This window comes from Neolamprologus multifasciatus, chromosome 23 (genome assembly GCF_963576455.1).
Source record: "Neolamprologus multifasciatus chromosome 23, fNeoMul1.2, whole genome shotgun sequence".
Classification (NCBI taxonomy): domain Eukaryota; kingdom Metazoa; phylum Chordata; class Actinopteri; order Cichliformes; family Cichlidae; genus Neolamprologus; species Neolamprologus multifasciatus.
In genome coordinates this window covers 7,378,919-7,398,283 of record NC_140460.1, presented here as the reverse complement: position 1 = coordinate 7,398,283, position 19,365 = coordinate 7,378,919, and the positions used below count along the sequence as shown (strand labels likewise).

General features: G+C 41.0%; 1 pseudogene across 1 annotated transcript; it reads right to left on the bottom strand.

Annotated features, from left to right (window-relative positions):
* Positions 1-2,664: 2,664 nt before the first annotated feature.
* LOC146490915 (flavin-containing monooxygenase 5-like) lies at positions 2,665-18,875 on the bottom strand (annotated as a pseudogene). Its single transcript, XR_014872218.1, has 15 exons — positions 18,644-18,875; positions 18,420-18,560; positions 17,436-17,616; positions 17,124-17,289; positions 16,579-16,721; positions 16,152-16,348; positions 15,908-16,055; positions 15,615-15,822; positions 15,431-15,503; positions 14,960-15,348; positions 4,389-4,522; positions 4,033-4,168; positions 3,653-3,867; positions 3,370-3,442; positions 2,665-3,208 (listed from the first exon to the last, which is right to left on the bottom strand). The product of XR_014872218.1 is annotated as a flavin-containing monooxygenase 5-like (transcript).
* Positions 18,876-19,365: the final 490 nt, after the last annotated feature.

Genomic DNA, 19,365 nt, shown 5'->3' with positions numbered 1-19,365 from the left:
CACACACCAATTAGTTAAACTGCAGGAATGTCTTAAAGACATAAAGACTTGGATGGCCACTAACTTTCTGCTTCTTAACTCAGATAAAACTGAGGTCATTGTACTCGGCGCTGAAAAGCTTAGAAATATGGTATCTAACCAGATTCTTACTCTGGATGGCATTACCTTGGCCTCCAGTAACACTGTGAGGAACCTTGGAGTCATTTTTGACCAGGATATGTCCTTCAACGCACATATTAAACAAATATGTAAGACTGCGTTCTTCCATTTGCGCAACATCTCTAAAATTAGAAATATCCTGTCTCAGAGTGACGCTGAAAAACTAGTTCATGCATTTATTACTTCCAGGCTAGACTACTGCAATTCATTATTATCAGGATGTCCAAAAAACTCACTGAAAAGCCTTCAGTTAATCCAAAATGCTGCAGCAAGAGTACTGACAGGGACTAGAAAGAGAGAGCATATTTCTCCTGTTTTGGCTTCCCTTCATTGGCTTCCTGTTAAATCCAGAATTGAATTCAAAATCCTGCTCCTCACATACAAGGTCTTAAATAATCAGGCCCCATCTTATCTTAATGACCTTGTAGTACCATATCACCCTATTAGAGCACTTCGCTCTCGCTCTGCAGGCCTACTTGTTGTTCCTAGAGTATTTAAAAGTAGAATGGGAGGGAGAGCCTTCAGTTTTCAGGCCCCTCTTCTGTGGAACCAGCTTCCAGTTTGGATTCAGGAGACAGACACTATCTCTACTTTTAAGATTAGGCTTAAAACCTTCCTTTTTGCTAAAGCATATAGTTAGGGCTGGACCAGGTGACCCTGAATCCTCCCTTAGTTATGCTGCAATAGATGTAGGCTGCCGGGGGATTCCCATGATGCATTGAGTTTTTCCTTTCCAGTCACCTTTCTCACTCACTATGTATTAACTGACCTCTCTGTATTGAATCGTATCTGTTATTAATCTCTGTCTCTCTTCCACAGCATGTCTTTATCCTGTCTTCCTTCTCTCACCCCAACCGGTCGCAGCAGATGGCCGCCCCTCCCTGAGCCTGGTTCTGCCGGAGGTTTCTTCCTGTTAAAAGGGAGTTTTTCCTTCCCACTGTCGCCAAAGTGCTTGCTCATAGGGGGTCATATGATTGTTGGGCTTTTCTCTGTATCTATGAAGCGCCTTGAGGCGACATTTGTTGTGATTTGGCGCTATATAAATAAAATTGAATTGAAAATTGAATTGAATTGAACTATTTACTTATTTACTGTTACTTATGCTTTTGTTGGTTGTTGCTTTATTTTTGCTTTTTTTCAGCAGGTGATCAAGCAGATTTCCAGTGTCTTTTCTCTCTATCCCTCTTCTCCTCCATTTTTCTTTCCTCTTCTTCTGTTAACTCTCTTCCCAACTTTTCTTTCCTTTTTCTTTTTCTTTCCTGTCAACTAGTCCCATTATAATAACTTAAAATAGAAAAAAATTCAACAAACCGTTAGCAAAAGCCATAATGGCATTTTTCTTGGCCTTCAGACAATAATTCCGATTGCTACAGTACAGGATGGGGAAAAAAGGAATTCTTTTAATTTACATTTGTAATGTACTGTGTTTTAAGTGGGATTTCATCTGTTTGGGTGTGCATATTCACAACCATGCTTAAGTTCTGGCTGGTTTTTGTTTTTTTAAACACGTGACTTTTGCTACACTTGTACAGCAACAGATCTGTGCAGTGATTTGTATTGGTGTGGATTGCTTTGTCTGTAAGTGGACGATTCCTTGACCTTGCGGATCAGGCTCACAGGATCAGGTTTTCGCTTATGCTCAGTATGTACCACCAGGGGGCGTATTACTCAGTCTTCATTTTGCAGATTGGACACTTTTATCTGTACTAACAATATTTAATGATTATTCATTCCTATGGATAAAAGATTTTCTCATGGTTCCACAAGTAAGATGCACTAATGTTCAGTTTCTGGTGAACTTTAGTGCACCTTACTTTACCATGAGGAAAATGTCGTGGCATGCTGTGTATAGCAGCTAATCACTGACATCTATTGAATAGCTCATGCTGTTGCACTTTGATTGTTCAGCGATATTAATATCAATCTTGAGAATTTTTTTTGAGCTTGTATGAATTGTTTTCTGGTTGTTGTACCCGCAATGGTATGCTGCTGTAGCCCCTTTGCTTCAATGTATTTTTGTATATTCAGTGATGATCTTCTGAATACCTTAGTTATAATGTGTGGTTAACATTTTTCTCCTTTTTGGACCATTCTCTAAAAACTCTGGAGGTGACTTGCGGGGAAATCCCACAGATCAGCAGTTTCTGAAATATCGGAAATGCCACAAACAACCACACGCAAGCCACATTCAGTCAGTTCAATCAACTTTTGTCTCCATTCTGATGCTCGGGTTGAACTTCAACATGTTGTCTTAGCAATGTCTGAAGGCTTAAATGCATTGAGTTTTCTGTACCTAACAAACTGGCCAGTGAGTGCATAAGTTTAACTTTAGCAACTTTGTTTGAACCATACCATATAAAATTAATCATTGAAAATAATTTTCTGCTGCCAGTATTAAACAGTGACTCAAATACAAGTTTCTGTAGATAGGCATGATGCAAAAAAGCAACAGTTACCAAAAACCACACCACAAAAAAACAAATAAAATAAAATAAATTGTGCAGATTTAACAAATCCAGTTTTTTCATTTTTAATATTTTAATTTTAATATATATTTTTTTTATTTCTTAGTCAGCTTGACAAGTTATGCACTGTATTGTAAAAACAATCTCTGCCTACATCTCCTTCATTCACCCTGCAATTAACTGAAGAGATCTCTGGAATGAAGAAGCAGAGAAGTAAGAGACAAAGTGGAGCTTATTGTAGAAGATACAACACAACAGAGCAGCACCTGAGAGAAACATTATTATGCTCAGTTTAGAAGAATGTTTGATGTCTGGCTTTGGTTCTGTTACCACTCTGGTCTTAAAAGGCTGAAACACCCGGTCCCACTGAGTGAGGATAGCCTGACGGGCTCCAGCCCACTTTCCTGGTCCAATCAGACGGTACTGGTATGGTGTGCAGGGTCCTAAAAAAAACCTGCAGTGCCAGTGTTGGGTCCTTAAAAAAGAGCCATGGTATGTTTGGCCTTACCCCGACCTCTTCCGACAGAGAGTCCATGTAAGGGATGTAGTCCACTTGCAGTGGGTTGCGTTCTGAGCATGCAAACCTAACAGAGAAGCAAATAAAGAAATAACAGATGTCACTGAAAAAGCATATATTAACCAGTCTAAGCTAAGACACTTTGTAAAACATTCATCAGAATACAAAAAATAAGGATTCTGGTGGAGATGAGCAGCTTTTTAATATATCTTAAAAATAATTTCCTACTTCTGATACATGGTTGCCGTGTCCTTCTCAATTTCCTTCATCATGTTCTCCTCTGTGGGGAGGGCTGTTAAACCTGTCATGGAAAAATTCAGAACAATTTCAAACACAGAGTTATTGCATGATGATCTTACTTTTGCACTGGAGCATATGCTTTAGGTTTGCATTAATAGCTCTAGTGTTTTCTCAATTCAAAATATAAAGCATACATCACAGAATTCCTACTGAAACCCCTTCCATGACTTTGCACAATCAAAATATTCTCCTATATCTTTTTATGTTTTACCTTTAAACACTCTTGTAGCCCAACGAGCCTGCATCTCAGCCAGAGGGTTAAATAGCACCAAAGCCATGTATGAAGCCCACCACTGCCAGTGTTGGTGAGGTCAGTGCAGGAGGAAACACATGTTTGTAGAGCTGCAGCCTGTAACCACATTTAGCCTGTAGAGCTGAGGGCAGGAAAGGAAAGCTGAAGTTGTACCCTGTGGCAAACACATCCACCTGTATGACAGACAAACAACCCTGGGATGAGATGAACATGTGCATTTAAATCCCCTTTACATCATTTCAAAAATAAAACCAAATGAAAAGGGACAGTCCAAGAATTACTACTAGGATATCCTATATTTTTCACCTGAACAGAATAGTTGTTGAAGTGATAAACACCTTGTCTATGGTGCTTCCATCAACAAAGACCACACTGGACCCACAGAACTCCCTCACGTTTGGTTTCACTGCAACACGACCTGAGATGATTCGAGCCGGCAAGTCATCATTCACTACAGGAATCTGTACAAAAAAGCTGAATACAGTTTTACAGGAGCTATGTTAGTGACCAAGGTTGTATATGAGCTTGAAAATTGTGCCTGCACCATTTTTAGCATAATATTTATTTTGGATCAAATTCTGATTCTCAGTGCGCATCATGTGCCCCCGAAATGAAGAAAATCCACTTCATATGTATGAAAAATGATAAAACATGACCAAAAGTAAAGTGATTCACATATCAGCCAACCTTAAACCTCCACAGCCCACCAATGTCATCGCTGCTTTCGAAGCACACAGGCTCCAGCCCCTCATCCAAACAGCACTTTATGCAAGCCAGACCCGAAGACCCTCCTCCGATCACTGCCACACGATGGGTCATACTGCAGCTCTGCGAAGGAGACAGTGCAAAATATGTTTACCGTTAACAAGAAGCTGCAGCCAATGAGCTGCGCAGAGCAGGAAGTTGTGCAGAAAACAAGAGTAATAACAACGTTACATTCATTTCCCCCGTTAAATCTCAGGTTCTCCAGTTATGTTTACATTACTGCCGAAAAACACTTCCCCTAATACTGAATACGTGCCACATTTAAAACTTGGCAAAAATCAAAGTGACTTAATATGTTTATTAGCTGTTCGATACGCCACACAACGCAGACAACTCAATAAAGAGTGCAATTGTTGCCAAACTTTTCCAGACTGCACGGACAGTACAAACAGTCTCCGACAGCCGCAATCATCGGCTTTAAATCTGTTCCAGGAAGCATACGAAATGTTCTGGACTCAAATGAAACTGTTACATTTTTAGGGTTTTCTGGGGGCTAAAGTAAAGGAGCAGCACCTTTCATAAAGCCCTATACCTAACAGGTTATATGATAGAGATATGATGTCTTTGTATCAGAGGAAAAGTGGGACTGACTACCCGGGGTCTTGGAATGAAAAGCTTGGTTTTGTTATCGAGTTGTTAAAGTCCAACGTCCAATGTCAGGCGTGACGGTTTCAAAATGACCTGGTTCAGCTTTCCACCATAAAACACATGACCCTAAATTTCAGAAACAGCCAGACAAAGTGAAGCAGCATCAATTCCCTCTTCAAATTATGTGCCACAAGCTGAATTCTACAGTGGCAACTGAAAGTTTTTCCAAGCAGTCATTTATGTCAATACCAGTTTCAACTGAAAATTCAGCAACAAACGTCAAGCAGTATCAAGCTTTGTTATATGTTGGACCAGCTGAGAGGTAAGTAAAGGATTTTAAGGAAGCAGGGACATTTCGTGCTTCAAATACCACAGTGACACTGCTTAAATGTTTTTTTTTTTTTACTTACTTTGCTACTTCTAATGAAACACTGTCAAACAGCACTGATATGCTTGCGTATGTTTTCATGCATTACTAAATCAACCGTTAAGTGTTAAAAAACTGTCAGGGTACCGCAAGTCCTCAGCGTTCAACCTGCCAATTGTTGTGGTGTTTTAGTCTGTGTCTCCATTCTCTCATTTTCCCTGTTTGTGTGCATTTATGTGCGTGTATATGTGTGTAAGGAAGAGGACTCCCTTACTACATTGATTTATATTATATTATCTGTATAGCACTTTAGAGCACACCTTTCACTTTATTAAAAGCACCTTATCAAGCACTTTATTTAGCATTGCACTTTAAGCATGGATTTGCACAGTAAAACATTTGCACACAAGAAGTTTAAATATTTATTGACTATTTATTGGGAATTTTAAAATCAGTTGGTAGCCTTATTTCAGATCCTGCACAGCTGCTCCTCATCAAGGAATGTGGTGGTTGTCTGTCAGGAGAAAAGAATGGTGATTGAAATTGTGATTAATAGTGATGTGTCCTGTGTGTCGAAGCGTCGAATCGTGTGTCGGGTAATCTCGGGGGCGTTTCTGTGAAGCGCGTATCGAGGCTTGCTTTGATTACGCATGCAGTGACGTTCGAGGCCTCGCGGGCAGTCCGTACCACGTGACTGATTCAGGGACTGGTTCACCGGTTCGCGCCAGATTCGAAATAAAATGGGCAGAAAAACACAGCTGATTTCCCATCACACTGTGTTGTGGAATTGGATTACGTACGTCATGGCTATTCAACTACGAAGTTAGTTGGGCCAGATTTTCAAACCGAGGAATTTATCTGGGCCAGATATTTTTTTGAAGCCAGTAAGCAGCAGATCATGATCAATTTCAAACCCACACAACTGTATTGAAAAACAAGTAATTTTTTTTATTCCTTTTCCCCTGTAAATCTGGTGACCTCACAAATGCACACCAAAAGGTCCATTTAAAAAAAGGGAGCTATAACTAAACTATTTTTTGCACATTTGAAATAATAATAATAAAAAAAAAACATTATATGCATTATACATGATAATTCCCTTTCAAATTAAAATAAATATTTCACTGACCACTCACTTTTCCTGCCATGGATGGAGCCCCATCCGTCACAAGTATACAGACACGCTTCATATCCAGACCATTTTCCTCAAAAAGAGCTTAAATCTTCTCAAACATTATTTCGTCAGCTGTGTGTCCCTCTAACGGTAGTAAGCCGAGCAATTTCCCATCCATAAAACGGACATATATGCACAACTGTGCATTATCAGTTCTGTCTGTGATCTCCTGCTATAGACATTACATCAGTTTTCTTCAGGTCATCTAACAGCATTTCAAACTCGTCAGACGCCAGAACTTCAACTCTACGAATATTTGAACTGTCCCACAGGGTACGTTTTTAATAGCAGATGTCACACTTACTTTAATTTTTTCATCACTTTTCACCGCATCCACCACGTATGCAGTATTTCACGGTTTCAGAATCTGTGAAAAGCCTTTTCTTCTTCGCCAAGAAGCAAACACGAAGGGAAGCTGCAGCAGCTCTCCGGTTGTTATTATACTCGGTAAAATGAATAAGTATTTGTCAGTCCAGGCAGGGTTAAACCGACAGTTTTCACTGTCCATTTTGCGCTTTTGGAGAGAGAAAGACATGCTGTTGTCGCATCATATATTACGATGATTGTTTAATATGTTTACATCACGGTGCATTGTGGGTTAAATATTGCTAGGCTACTAGGAGTGTTGCATTCACAGTCTACACTACGCTGTAGGAATTTTTTATTTTTATTTTTAAAATTAATTAATTTTTTGCGTTTTCTCTGTGTTTCTGCCAGGACCACAGGTAGGGCCACTCGCAGGGTGCTTCTGGGCCGCCATTTGGCCCGCGGGCCGCCATTTGAATAGGCTTGACGTACGTGTTACATAGTTACTTGAGCATTTCTTCTTCGATGGAACCAGGAAGGAAGAGATTTTTTATTTTATCTCTCCTAATAAAGTATGCACACAGTAATAAATATCACAAATGATAAGCACCATAATATAAATAAACAACACTACAGATATAATAATAATCTAATTTCTGTCTTTTAGTTTATTAAAAAGTGAAGCGCCAAATACTAGTTTGTGTCATTATCCAGATGTACATAAGCATGATTACACAGGTACTAGGAGCGGGTTTTGATTATCGATTAAAATCAATACTAGCTTGGATAACGTGATATCGATTCATTAAAATCCTGAATCGATTTTTAATATAAATATTACTACATTTCAACCACCACCAAACAGCTAAAACAGTAAATGAGAGCAGGTACACCGATTCTGCACTAAGACGTAAACACAAAGCGCGGACGCATCAAAATCAGTGAGATATCGCCTTTCTCACCAGACAGCACGGACACGGTCGGGGCTGAAAGCCGACAGCTCACTGATTCTAATCTAAGGCATCTGCTGTGATGCTTACACATTAGATAAAGTCTCGAAAGTGTCAGCTTTCTTTTTATAGTTATAAAAATATGCAAATGTACTAATCTATGATCTGAATTATACTATTGACTGACTGTCTGAGGCTAACAGTTACACAATCATACCAAAACTCTGTCCTGATAGTTTCCACTTTCTCTTTTGTATCAGACATACTGAGACAATATTCGGGATAAATAACCAAGAAAACAATTTATTTATTCAGTTTAGAGGTTTACACATCATTATAATCACAGAGCCTGCTTCACTTGAATTGTCCACTTGATGGCGCAGTAGAGCAAATGAATCATCACAATGCTTCGAACCATGAGTCGACCAATTGGGTGGAAAGCTTCAGGTTATCATGAGGCTTCATCTCACCATCACTAGTGATTAAGGTTTACCAGTAAGGAAAACTAATGCAAATGTGTGTGTGAAATACAGGGATAAAAGTGGTGCAAAGAAGTGTAAGATAATGATTACTCACCTTTCTTGCCTGTGTCCTCTTCAGGGTGTTTGGGCAAATGTTTGCCCAGGGGTCCAGACACCATGTAAAGGTTCCGGGAGAGACCATTGGTAAAGAGAGTGTGGTGAATCTTGTTGTGCTTGGGTTTCTGGGTTTTTATAATATTGGGTTTGGTGTAATATTAAAGTGTGAAATATTTATTAATATGTAAATGTGAAATGTATTTATGTATTTATTTATTCTTATTGATATATTGTATACTGTGGTGGAAGGTTGGGATTTAATAACTTACCTGAGAGTGGAATAATGGTTAAGTCTGTGACAGCTGAACATATTTAAGGCTGCCAGTTGTCATTAGAGGTGGATTTTTGTGCTGTGAAGAAGCTCGACAAATTGATTGTTGTAAGGAGAGCTGTATAGGAAATAAATACTTTTTGTTCCACTACACTTGCCTTGGTCCATCTCACTGTGTTTCCAGCCGCTAAGGGCCGTCTTGTTACAAGTGGTGTCAGAAGTGTGTCATTCATGCCACAGTGAGAAGATGATGACAAGAGGTGGAAGAAAGCCAGGCCAAGAGGAGCAGCCGGATGAAGGAGTTGGAGCTTCATCTGAGCTAGAGGCCTTGGCAGCAACAAGCCCTGAGGACAAATTGGAGGAGTTGACAGGGTTGGTGAAATCTCTTATGCGGTCTCAAGCAGCCAGAGACCAAAAGTGGGAGAAGGATTTGTCACGTCAGGAGCAAAGGTGGAAAGGCATGCAGCATCAATTTCAGCAAATCCAGCTACAAGTTAACGCTGTAATTGATAAGCCTGATCCACCAGAGGCGCCAGCGCCCCCTACAACATCTGAAGAACAAGAACTTGGATTCAATGGTGAAGACATTCCAGTGGCCAGTGGGTCCAGGTCTTTAATTGAACCAAAACTTTTTCCTCTGTCAACAGAAGATGACATTGAACGTTTTCTGACAATGTTTGAAAGAATGGCAAACGTGTGTCGATGGCCCAGAGATGAGTGGGCTATTCGTCTGGTTCCCCTGTTGACAGGTAAAGCCCGCACAGCCTACATTCTTATGGATTTAACAGACTCTGAGAATTATGATAAGGTGAAAGAGGCAATTCTGGCAAAATATGAGATCATTGCTGACACCTACAGATGCCGCTTCAGATCTCTGAAAGTTGAACCAGGTGAGACGCCACGTGAACTTTATGTAAGATTGAAAGACCTGTTTTCGAGATGGATTAAACCTGAAAAATCAACTGTAGAAGAAATATCTAAGCAGATAATTCTGGAGCAGTTTCTGAGAATGGTTAATCCAGAGCTGGAGATCTGGATACGTGAGCATGACCCGAAGACGGCAAAGGAAGCAGCTAGCCTCGCAGAGGTTTTCACTTCAGCTAGAAAAGGAAGCAAGAGCACCTACTTCAGCCGGGAGACCCACTGCGCCCAACCAAGTAAGTCCATTGGGGGTGAACAGGGTTCTGGTCAAGTTCAGGCTAGAAATCTTTCTAGTTCTAGGCAGCTCCCTTCTCATAGACCTCACAATGTGAAGAAATCCTTTAAGTCTTCAGTTCAGGATATTAAATGTTATCACTGTCATAACTTTGGCCATACACAACAATTTTGCCCTGCCCTTGAGTCAAAACCATCTCTTTTGTGTGCAGTTCCAAGACCAGCCACAGAGCCGGTAGGAAAGAAAGCTTGTACTGTCCCTGTTTTAATTAATGGGTGTAAAGAGGAAGCTTTGCTTGACTCTGGGTGCTTCCAGACTCTTGTACACTCTAGTATAATTTCAGGAGAAAAGCTAAGTGGGGTTGGGGCTACAATAAGTTGTGTGCATGGAGACGAACACAGGTACCCCACTGCTGAGGTTTACCTGACAGTGGGAGGTCAAGCCTTCAGTGAGCCTTCAGTGAGCCTTCAGTGAGCCTTCAGTGAGCCTTCAGTGAGCCTTCAGTGAGCCTTCAGTGAGCCTTCAGTGAGCCTTCAGTGAGCCTTCAGTGAGCCTTCAGTGAGCCTTCAGTGAGCCTTCAGTGAGCCTTCAGTGAGCCTTCAGTGAGCCTTCAGTGAGCCTTCAGTGAGCCTTCAGTGAGCCTTCAGTGAGCCTTCAGTGAGCCTTCAGTGAGCCTTCAGTGAGCCTTCAGTGAGCCTTCAGTGAGCCTTCAGTGAGCCTTCAGTGAGCCTTCAGTTTTCAGGCCCCTCTTCTGTGGAACCAGCTTCCAGTTTGGATTCGGGAGACAGACACTATCTCTACTTTTAAGATTAGGCTTAAAACTTTCCTTTTTGCTAAAGCATATAGTTAGGGCTGGACCAGGTGACCCTGAATCCTCCCTTAGTTATGCTGCAATAGATGTAGGCTGCCGGGGGATACCCATGATGCATTGAGTTTTTCCTTTCCAGTCACCTTTCTCACTCACTATGTGTTAATAGACCTCTCTGTATTGAATCATATCTGTTATTAACCTCTGTCTCTCTTCCACAGCATGTCTTTTATCCTGTCTTCCTTCTCTCACCCCAACCGGTCGCAGCAGATGGCCGCCCCTCCCTGAGCCTGGTTCTGCCGGAGCTTTCTTCCTGTTAAAAGGGACTTTTTCCTTCCCACTGTCGCCAAAGTGCTTGCTCATAGGGGGTCATATGATTGTTGGGCTTTTCTCTGTATCTATGAAGCGCCTTGAGGCGACTTTTGTTGTGATTTGGCGCTATATAAATAAAATTGAATTGAATTGAAACCTACTTGTTAGTGGTAGCTGTGGTCCCCAGTTTGCCATATTCAGTGATACTTGGTAATGATATCCCCACTCTTTTTGATCTAATACATCAGTCAGATTATGATCCTCAAGTGAGTGCTGAGAAAGACATTCAAGGCTTTGGTGATGAATCTGGAAGCTCACTTCCTCTAGATATGACAGTTGAGCCATTTAAACCCTGTCATGTAGTCACAAGAGCACAAAGTGCAAAGGAAATGATCCAAGAGCTACCCTTTTTTGAGGAGTCTCTCGAAACAGAGCCAGGGAAGATTAGGAAGTCTAGGGCTCAGAAAAGAAGAGAAGTTCAAAGGCTCAGGGGAAAAAGGTACAGCATTGTTTCCTAAGCCAAATAACCAACTTGAGTTTGATGTTCCCTCAGATTTGGGTGCAATCCAAAGAAGCGACCTTACTCTAAAACTCTGGTTTGAGAAGGTAACAGAGGTAGAGGGGGCTAGTCAAGGTCAGGTAAGCTGTCTTGCAGACACTGTTTACCTAATTAAAGGAGGCATCTTGTACCAGAGAAAGGGGAAGTGCGAAGCTGTGGCACTCCCACAACAGTTCAGGAACAAAGTTATGGATTTGGGTCATTCAATTCCATGGGCAGGTCATATGGCTTTTCACAAAACACTGAATAGGATCAGCAGCCATTTTGTTTGGCCAGGGATGTATGTCCAGGTCTCTGAGTTTTGCCGTTCCTGTGAAAAATGTCAGTTGACCTCAGGCAAAGGAGTAGCGCGAGCCCAGTTGCAACCACTGTCAATTATTGAAACACCGTTTGAGAGGCTAGGCATGGATATCGTGGGCCCTTTAGAGAAGAGTTCCACAGGTCATCGCTACATATTAGTCATATGTGACTATGCAACACGGTTTCCTGAGGCCTTCCCACTAAGATCAATTAAAGCCCATCACATTGCTAAATTGTCTTCTGCAGCTTTTCTCTAGGGTAGGCATACCAAGAGAAATTCTGACGGATTGTGGAACGAACTTTCTATCCAAGTTGTTGCAGCAGGTTTATAAGCTGTTAGGGATAAAGGGACTTAAGACCACCCCGTATCACCCCCAAACGGACGGGCTAGTGGAGAGATATAACCAGACTCTCAAAAGTATGCTGCGCAAGTTTGTCTCTGACACAGGTGCTGACTGGGATCAATGGCTGCCATACCTTCTGTTCGCCTACCGGGAGGTCCGGCAGGTTTCTACTGGCTTCTCGCCTTTTGAACTTTTGTACGGTCGCCAAGTGAGAGGCCCCCTGGATCTGCTTAAGGACTGCTGGGAGGACCCCAAAGCAGAGGGTGAAAACATCGCAGCCTACGTAATTAACATGAGAGAGTGGAGAAAATGGCATCATTGATGCAAGACAACATGAAAGCTGCACAAAAACATCAAAAGACTTGGTGTGATCAGAAGGCCAAGGATAGGGTCTTCCTTCCAGGTCAGAAAGTACTGTTATTGCTTCCCACCAGCGATAACAAGCTGCTGACAAAATGGCATGGACCATACGAGATCGTCAGACAAGTGAGTAAAGTCACTTATGAGCTGAATATGCCAGAAAGAGTTAAAAAATATCAGACATTTCACATGAACTTGTTGAAGGAATTCCACAGCCGACAAGAGCCGGTTTATCAGTTACTGGTGCGTTCAGTTAAGGATGAGGAGGTGACTGAGAAGTTCTTTCCAACTAACATTCAAGTTTGTGCTTCAGTTGACCTTTCTCATTTGTCTCCTACTGAGCAGGCTGATATAAAACCACTCGTGGACCCACAGCTCTTTCGAGAAACACCAGGCTTCACATCACTGGTTCAGCACAAGACACGGGTGAAGGAGGATGCACCCGTTCGACAAAAGAGCTACAGAATTCCAGAACAGTTGGTGCCAGTGCTGCAGAAAGAAATAAAACTGATGTTGGACCTGGGAATCATTGATGTGTCAAGTAGTGAGCGGTGCAGCCCGATTGTTTTGGTACCAAAGAAAGATGACACCCTGAGATTCTGTATTGATTTCAGATATTTGAATGCAGTATCCAAGTTTGATCCCTACCCAATGCCCACCTTTCACTTTATTAAAAGCACTTTATTTAGCATTGCACTTTAAGCATGGATTTGCACAGTAAAACATTTGCACACAAGAAGTTTAAATATTTATTGACTATTTATTGGGAATTTTAAAATCAGTTGGTAGCCTTATTTCAGATCCTGCACAGCTGCTCCTCATCAAGAAATGTGGTGGTTGTCTGTCAGGAGAAAAGAATGGTGATTGAAATTGTGATTAAGGTTTACCAGTAAGGAAAACTAATGCAAATGTGTGTGCGAAATACAGGGATAAAAGTGGTGCAAATAAGTGTAAGATAATGATTACTCACCTTTCTTGCCTGTGTCCTCTTCAAGGTGTTTGGGCAAATGTTTCCCTGGGGGTCCAGACACCATTTAAAGGTTCCGGGAGAGACCATTGGTAGAGAGTGTGGTGAATCTTTTTGTGCTTGGGTTTCTGGGTTTTTATAATATTGGGTTTGGTGTAATATTAAAGTGTGAAATATTTATTAATATCTAAATGTGAAATGTATTTATGTATTTATTCTTATTGATATATTGTATACTGTGGTGGAAGGTTGGGATTTAATAACTTACCTGAGAGTGGAATAATGGTTAAGTCTGTGACAGCTGAACATATTTAAGGCTGCCAGTTGTCATTAGAGGTGGATTTTTGTGCTGTGAAGAAGCTCAACAAATTAATTGTTGTAAGGAGAGCTGTATAGAAAATAAATACTTTGTTCCACTACACTTGCCTTGGTCCATCTCACTGTGTTTCCAGCCGCTAAGGGCCGCCCTGTCACAATGTGTGTGTTTGTGTGTGTATGCACTGGCCTTTGTGCATTGTGGGGACCAAGTTTCAGACACACACCTGGTGGCAGTAACACACCTGCTCTGATGATCTTGTTTGGGCAGCTTATGGAAGGAGCAGTCTTTGCTGGATTGTTGCCTTGAAAGCGGTAAATGAAGCGTTGCTCCTGCTCCTATTTTATTTGGGTTAATTGTGAAGATATGTTAACTGGTCTGTTACTGTGCACATCATTTAGAAATTGTGAGATATCCAGTGGTGAGCTGACTCTGGTGTGACAAAGTTACTTTGTCTGCATCTAAAAGGAAGCCTTGTGGAGACTGGACCTTCCAACTGCTAAGATATTTTTTTTGAAGGGTGTTTTTTCTGTTGACTGTGAATAAATGCACTGTATTCAGCCGTGGGCGTGAGTCCTGCCTCTAAACATGAGACAAATCTTTGAGCCCTAAAAAAATAAATACTTTAAAAGAAAGAAAATCATCGACTCTTAAGCTTGACACTAAGCAAAAGCCACAAGTAGCCATAAAGTAACAGTAGAAAACATGTAGACTTATGGAAATGATTTATTAGAAATTTTATTGGAAAATTTCATTACTGGCTACTGGAACGACCACAGATTGTTGGCTGAGTTATTTGCCAGAAAATAAAAGCAAAAAGCAAAATTTTAAGATAGCTGCAGAAACACTTCTTTTCAGATTCTAGTGCAGAGTTAAACAAATCCAGAATGTATATTTTAAAAACTCATGTCTTTCATTGATAAAAACAGTCTAATGCAGCCTCTTCATTAACATTAGTACTATTATACTATTAGAAGGTCTACTGTGGTCCTCGTGCCACTGTGGTCATTAGAAATCGAACCATTCGTTCTCACTATGTGAGGATGGCCTGGCTAACTTCAGCCAAGTAAACTGATTAAACTTTCATTGCCTGTGCACAAAGTTAAAACTGATCAGTTCTGGATTTTCAATTTCATCATATTTTAAGCTTGTATAGCAAAGCAGTGGGATCCTGAAGGAAAGCTGGAAGGTTGTGCCTTTTAACATAGACAGTGAAGGACAAAGCAGCAGCCGACAGAAGCAGAGGCCACTTATACGATCTCCTGGGTTTGGGCTCATCGCATCGCCTGGTCTGCAGGGGTTGAATCACTCTCTCCCACTGAGTGAGGATTGCCTGGCGGGCTGCAGCCCACTTTCCTGGCCCCCTGAGACGATACTGGTACGGCGTGCAGGGACCAAAGAGCACATTCATTCCCAGCCTGGGGTCAGTCAGCAGCATCCATGAGATGTTGGGTTGAATTCCCACTAGCTCTGCTATTTCATCCATGTAGCTGACATAGTCCACCTGGATTGTGTCTCTGACTGGTGACATACCTAAAAAAGTTTGAGTTGAACATATGAAGATGCAGATCTTAAACGTAGGTTTCTATAAAGCTGAGTAAATCCACTTCATTACCTTTGAGCCATGGCCTCCTGCTTACACTGAATATCTTTTAGCATGGCAGCTGATGAAGGAAGCTTTATGCAGCCTGTTTGAAAGGGGACAAAGCTGTTTACTGTAGTAAAAATAACAACTCTATAAAAAGTCTAAAATCCTGAGTGATGAGAAAAAGCTGTGTTAAAGAAAAAGTCATTTTTACCTTTGAAGACACGTGTAGCCCATCTGGCCTGCATCTCAGAGATGGGCATAATGGCTCCCAGTGGCTGCACTAGACCAATGATAGCCAGAGTGGGGCGTTCGAGCTCAGGAGGAAACACATATTTGTACAGAGATGCTTTGTTGTTAGACACAGAGACCACCTGTGAAGCCAGGAACGGAAAGGAAAACTGGTATCCTGTAGCAAACACCTGAAAGACAGCGGTCCATGTTAGTCAAAAGTCAATTTCACTGTTCTCTATGAAGGTGAAGAAAAGTATGTGATTCCAGACCTACCACCAGGTCAACATCTTCCACTACACTTCCATCATCAAACTCCACACTGGAACCTTGAAATCTGCTGATGTTGGGTTTCACCTGAACTGTTCCAGAGAGGATGCGGTTGGGAAGCTCATCATTCACTGTGGGATGTTGGCTGAACACCCTGAATTAAAAAGTCAAACACAAAACAAATTCAGACATGAAACAATCCAGACACAAATTACATTGTAAAATGTAATGTATTAGTAGAATACTGTACCTGTGCCTTGGCTTTAGGTTGTACAGAGCGTGATCAAATGTTTTGTTGAGCTGGCTCTCTCTCAGACCAGAGAAAACACCAAAGGGAAGATTTTTTCTTATGAAACCTGTCGCCCTGTCAAAAAACAAGTCAACGGGAATCCCATTGTCCCACATTCTGTTCCGAATCCATGATCCCCTTCGAGTGCTCAGGTAAAGCTTGAAAGAAGGAAAAAAGAAAAAATTAGCAAATTTTGCTGTTATGTCTTCTTTAATGTCCACATCCATGCGTCACAGGTCACTGCTTGTGTAGTATTTAAACTGTATTCAGCCTAAAACTGTGAGAATGGTGAAACTTCACGTGAAATTATTTTCATCACTAAGAATGTTAAATACTCAAACAGTTCAGACACATTCTTACTCTAATGATGCGACCAACTCATTCCAACCTGCTTGGTGACTCTACTCAGTTCCACTGCTATGTCTCCTCCAGAGTTTCCAATTCCAATCACCACGACCTTTTTATTCCTCCACTCCTCAGGAGTCTTGTAGTCTCTGCTGTGGAAATACTTCCCCGTGAAAGTTTCAATGCCTGAAGAAAATAAGTGTGTTTCAATACTTTTGCTATAGAAAGACTGATCTATATTTGAAGACACAAAAGTTTCACTCATGCTTTTTTGAAGGTTGATTAGTTCTGTCCCTTGAGTGAACTATAAGACAAGAATAACGTTCCTTTTGATAAAGTATATAGTTGGATCAGGTGACCCAAAATCCTCCCTTAGTTATACTGCAATAGGTCTAGGCTGCTCAAGGATTCCACCGATGCATTGTGTGTTTCTTCGTCAGTCATCTTTTTTGCTTACTATGTGTTAATACACCTCTCTGGATTTAATTATTAGTTATTATTAATCTCTGGCTCACTTCCACAGCATTTCTTCATCCACTCACTCCCAAACCGGCATTGAATGTTGATAGCTTGTAGGGCAAGGGTTACCTGGAAAGTCATGAAGAGGCATATTGGGGTTGCAGTGATGTCCAATACAGATCATCACAGCTTCAAAAATGTGTTTCTCTTTCTTGCCATCCTTGTTCTCCGTTTCAACAACCCACTCGCCTGAATGAGAAAAATCTGATTTCTGCTTCACCTGCAAGACTTTGGTCTGGACAACAGAAAGACAGGCGCAAGGGGACAGAACAAAGTATTTTTTTCTATGAAATTAATGTTGTAGTAATTGGGATTTAACTTTATTTATTTTTTAATTATGTGATACAATTTACCATTTCAGACATCATAAAGCATTCTTACATTAAAGCGTATGTGCTTGGAAGTGGTCAGCATACAGCCGAAAGTAGTCCACGATGAGGGAGTTGTGCATGAAGTTTGGGAAGTGTGCAGGGATGGGAAAGTCACTGAAACACGTCATCTCCTTTGAGCTGTTGATGATGACAGAGTGGTAGATGCTGGCCCTGTCTGGCTCTGGATTCTCCTAAAGGGGGAAAATTTTTAAAAAAGATAATTGAGCTGAAGCACCATTACTCTTTCAATGTTCGTCATAGGCTTGAGCACAGTTTTATTACATTTGTAGTTCATTTATATCTGTTATTACACATCTACTGCAAATATTGTACTTTATTTTACACGCCATTTATTTTAGAGTATAAATTTATATAGTCTGCTGTATTATTGATAAAACTACTTTATAGTGCATAAGTTGACATATACTTCATATAACACTTGCTGTTGGAGACTTAATTACTTCAATAATATCTACAGTATTGTGCAAAAATCTTGAGCCATCCATTTATATTTTGCTTGAAAGGAACCAGACATAATTTTATAAAGTGGTCTTGAGTGCTGCTTCTCCAGGCTTTCTGGAGGTTTTTGAGATTTTCTTTAGACATCGGCTGTCTTTTCAGTCAGTTTTAGTTTGGCTCTTGTACCTGATGATTTTCAAAATGAAAATTTAAAATTGAGATGCTGAGATGTTCTGCTGTGTGAAGTATAATTTTAAAAATTGATGGCAGCAACACTACTCAAAAAAAGTTGTAGCGCTTTTATACCTTTCCACATTGATTAGGTTTGCCAGATGGTCCCTCACATTTTTTAGTCCAGAGGATAGGCACCCATTTTTTCTAAAAAGGGTTTCAATTTTAGATTTCTTTTGTACTTAGAAATCTCCAATTTAAATAAACCTGTGGCCAATTAACCCAATTAGTTTTAAAGTGCTCATCCAGATGTTTCTTTTTATTACCGCTTACATTATTAATCTAGTAAAAGGAAAGCACTAACCTTAAACCTCCACACACCACCAATATCATCACTACTTTCGAAGCACACAAGCTCCAGACCCTCATCCAAACAGCACTTGATACTGGCCAGACCTGAAGCCCCTCCACCAATCACTGCCACACGACGACTCATGCTGCAGCTCTGCGAAGGAGACATCAGATCGGTTCAAAAATGTTTACTGTTAAGAAACTGCAGCCAAAGAGCTGTACGCAACAAGTAATTACCTTCAGAAGAAACAGAAAAAGCTGAAACTGAATTTTAACCTGATGTAGAAGTTTCTTCTTGACCAGGGGTAGGCAAATCCAGACCTTGAGTGCCTGTGTCCAGCAGGTAGTGATGTAATGTTCTGTATCGAGGCTTCGAAGCTTGTGTCGAGTAATTGAGGGGGCCTTTCCGCGATGCGCGTATCGAGGCTTGCTTGATTTATGAGAGGAGCTGAAAATGATGACGTTCGAAGCCTCGCTGCCCGGCTGGTTCATGAAGTGGTTCGAACTTTGCCGTGAGCTATGACAGCGATATAAACCAGGGGCGATTTTAGCCCAGTTTTGGAGGTGAATAATAGCCTGCTGTTGTTACCACTGTCCTGTTTGAAATGTAATGAGAGAAACTGGTTATTTTGCCATATGTGCATGTGCCGATATTCAACCCAAGGTACTAACTAGCTAACTGACTGGATGCCCATTAACCTTATAACTCCTGTTGTGTGTGTGTGTGTGTGTGTGTGTGTGTGTGTGTGTGTGTGTGTGTGTGTGTGTGTGTGTGTGTGTGTGTGTACAGATTGTCAGTCCAAAGAGGGAGAGAGGAAAGAGGAGAACATGAGGACAAAGTACAAGATCAGGAAGTACCAGGTAAGAAAACAGACAGGGAGTACTAGCAGGCAAAACAGTAACTGTTTAACTGTCAAAGAAAAAGAAAGACACACAACTAATACAAACAACTCATACAA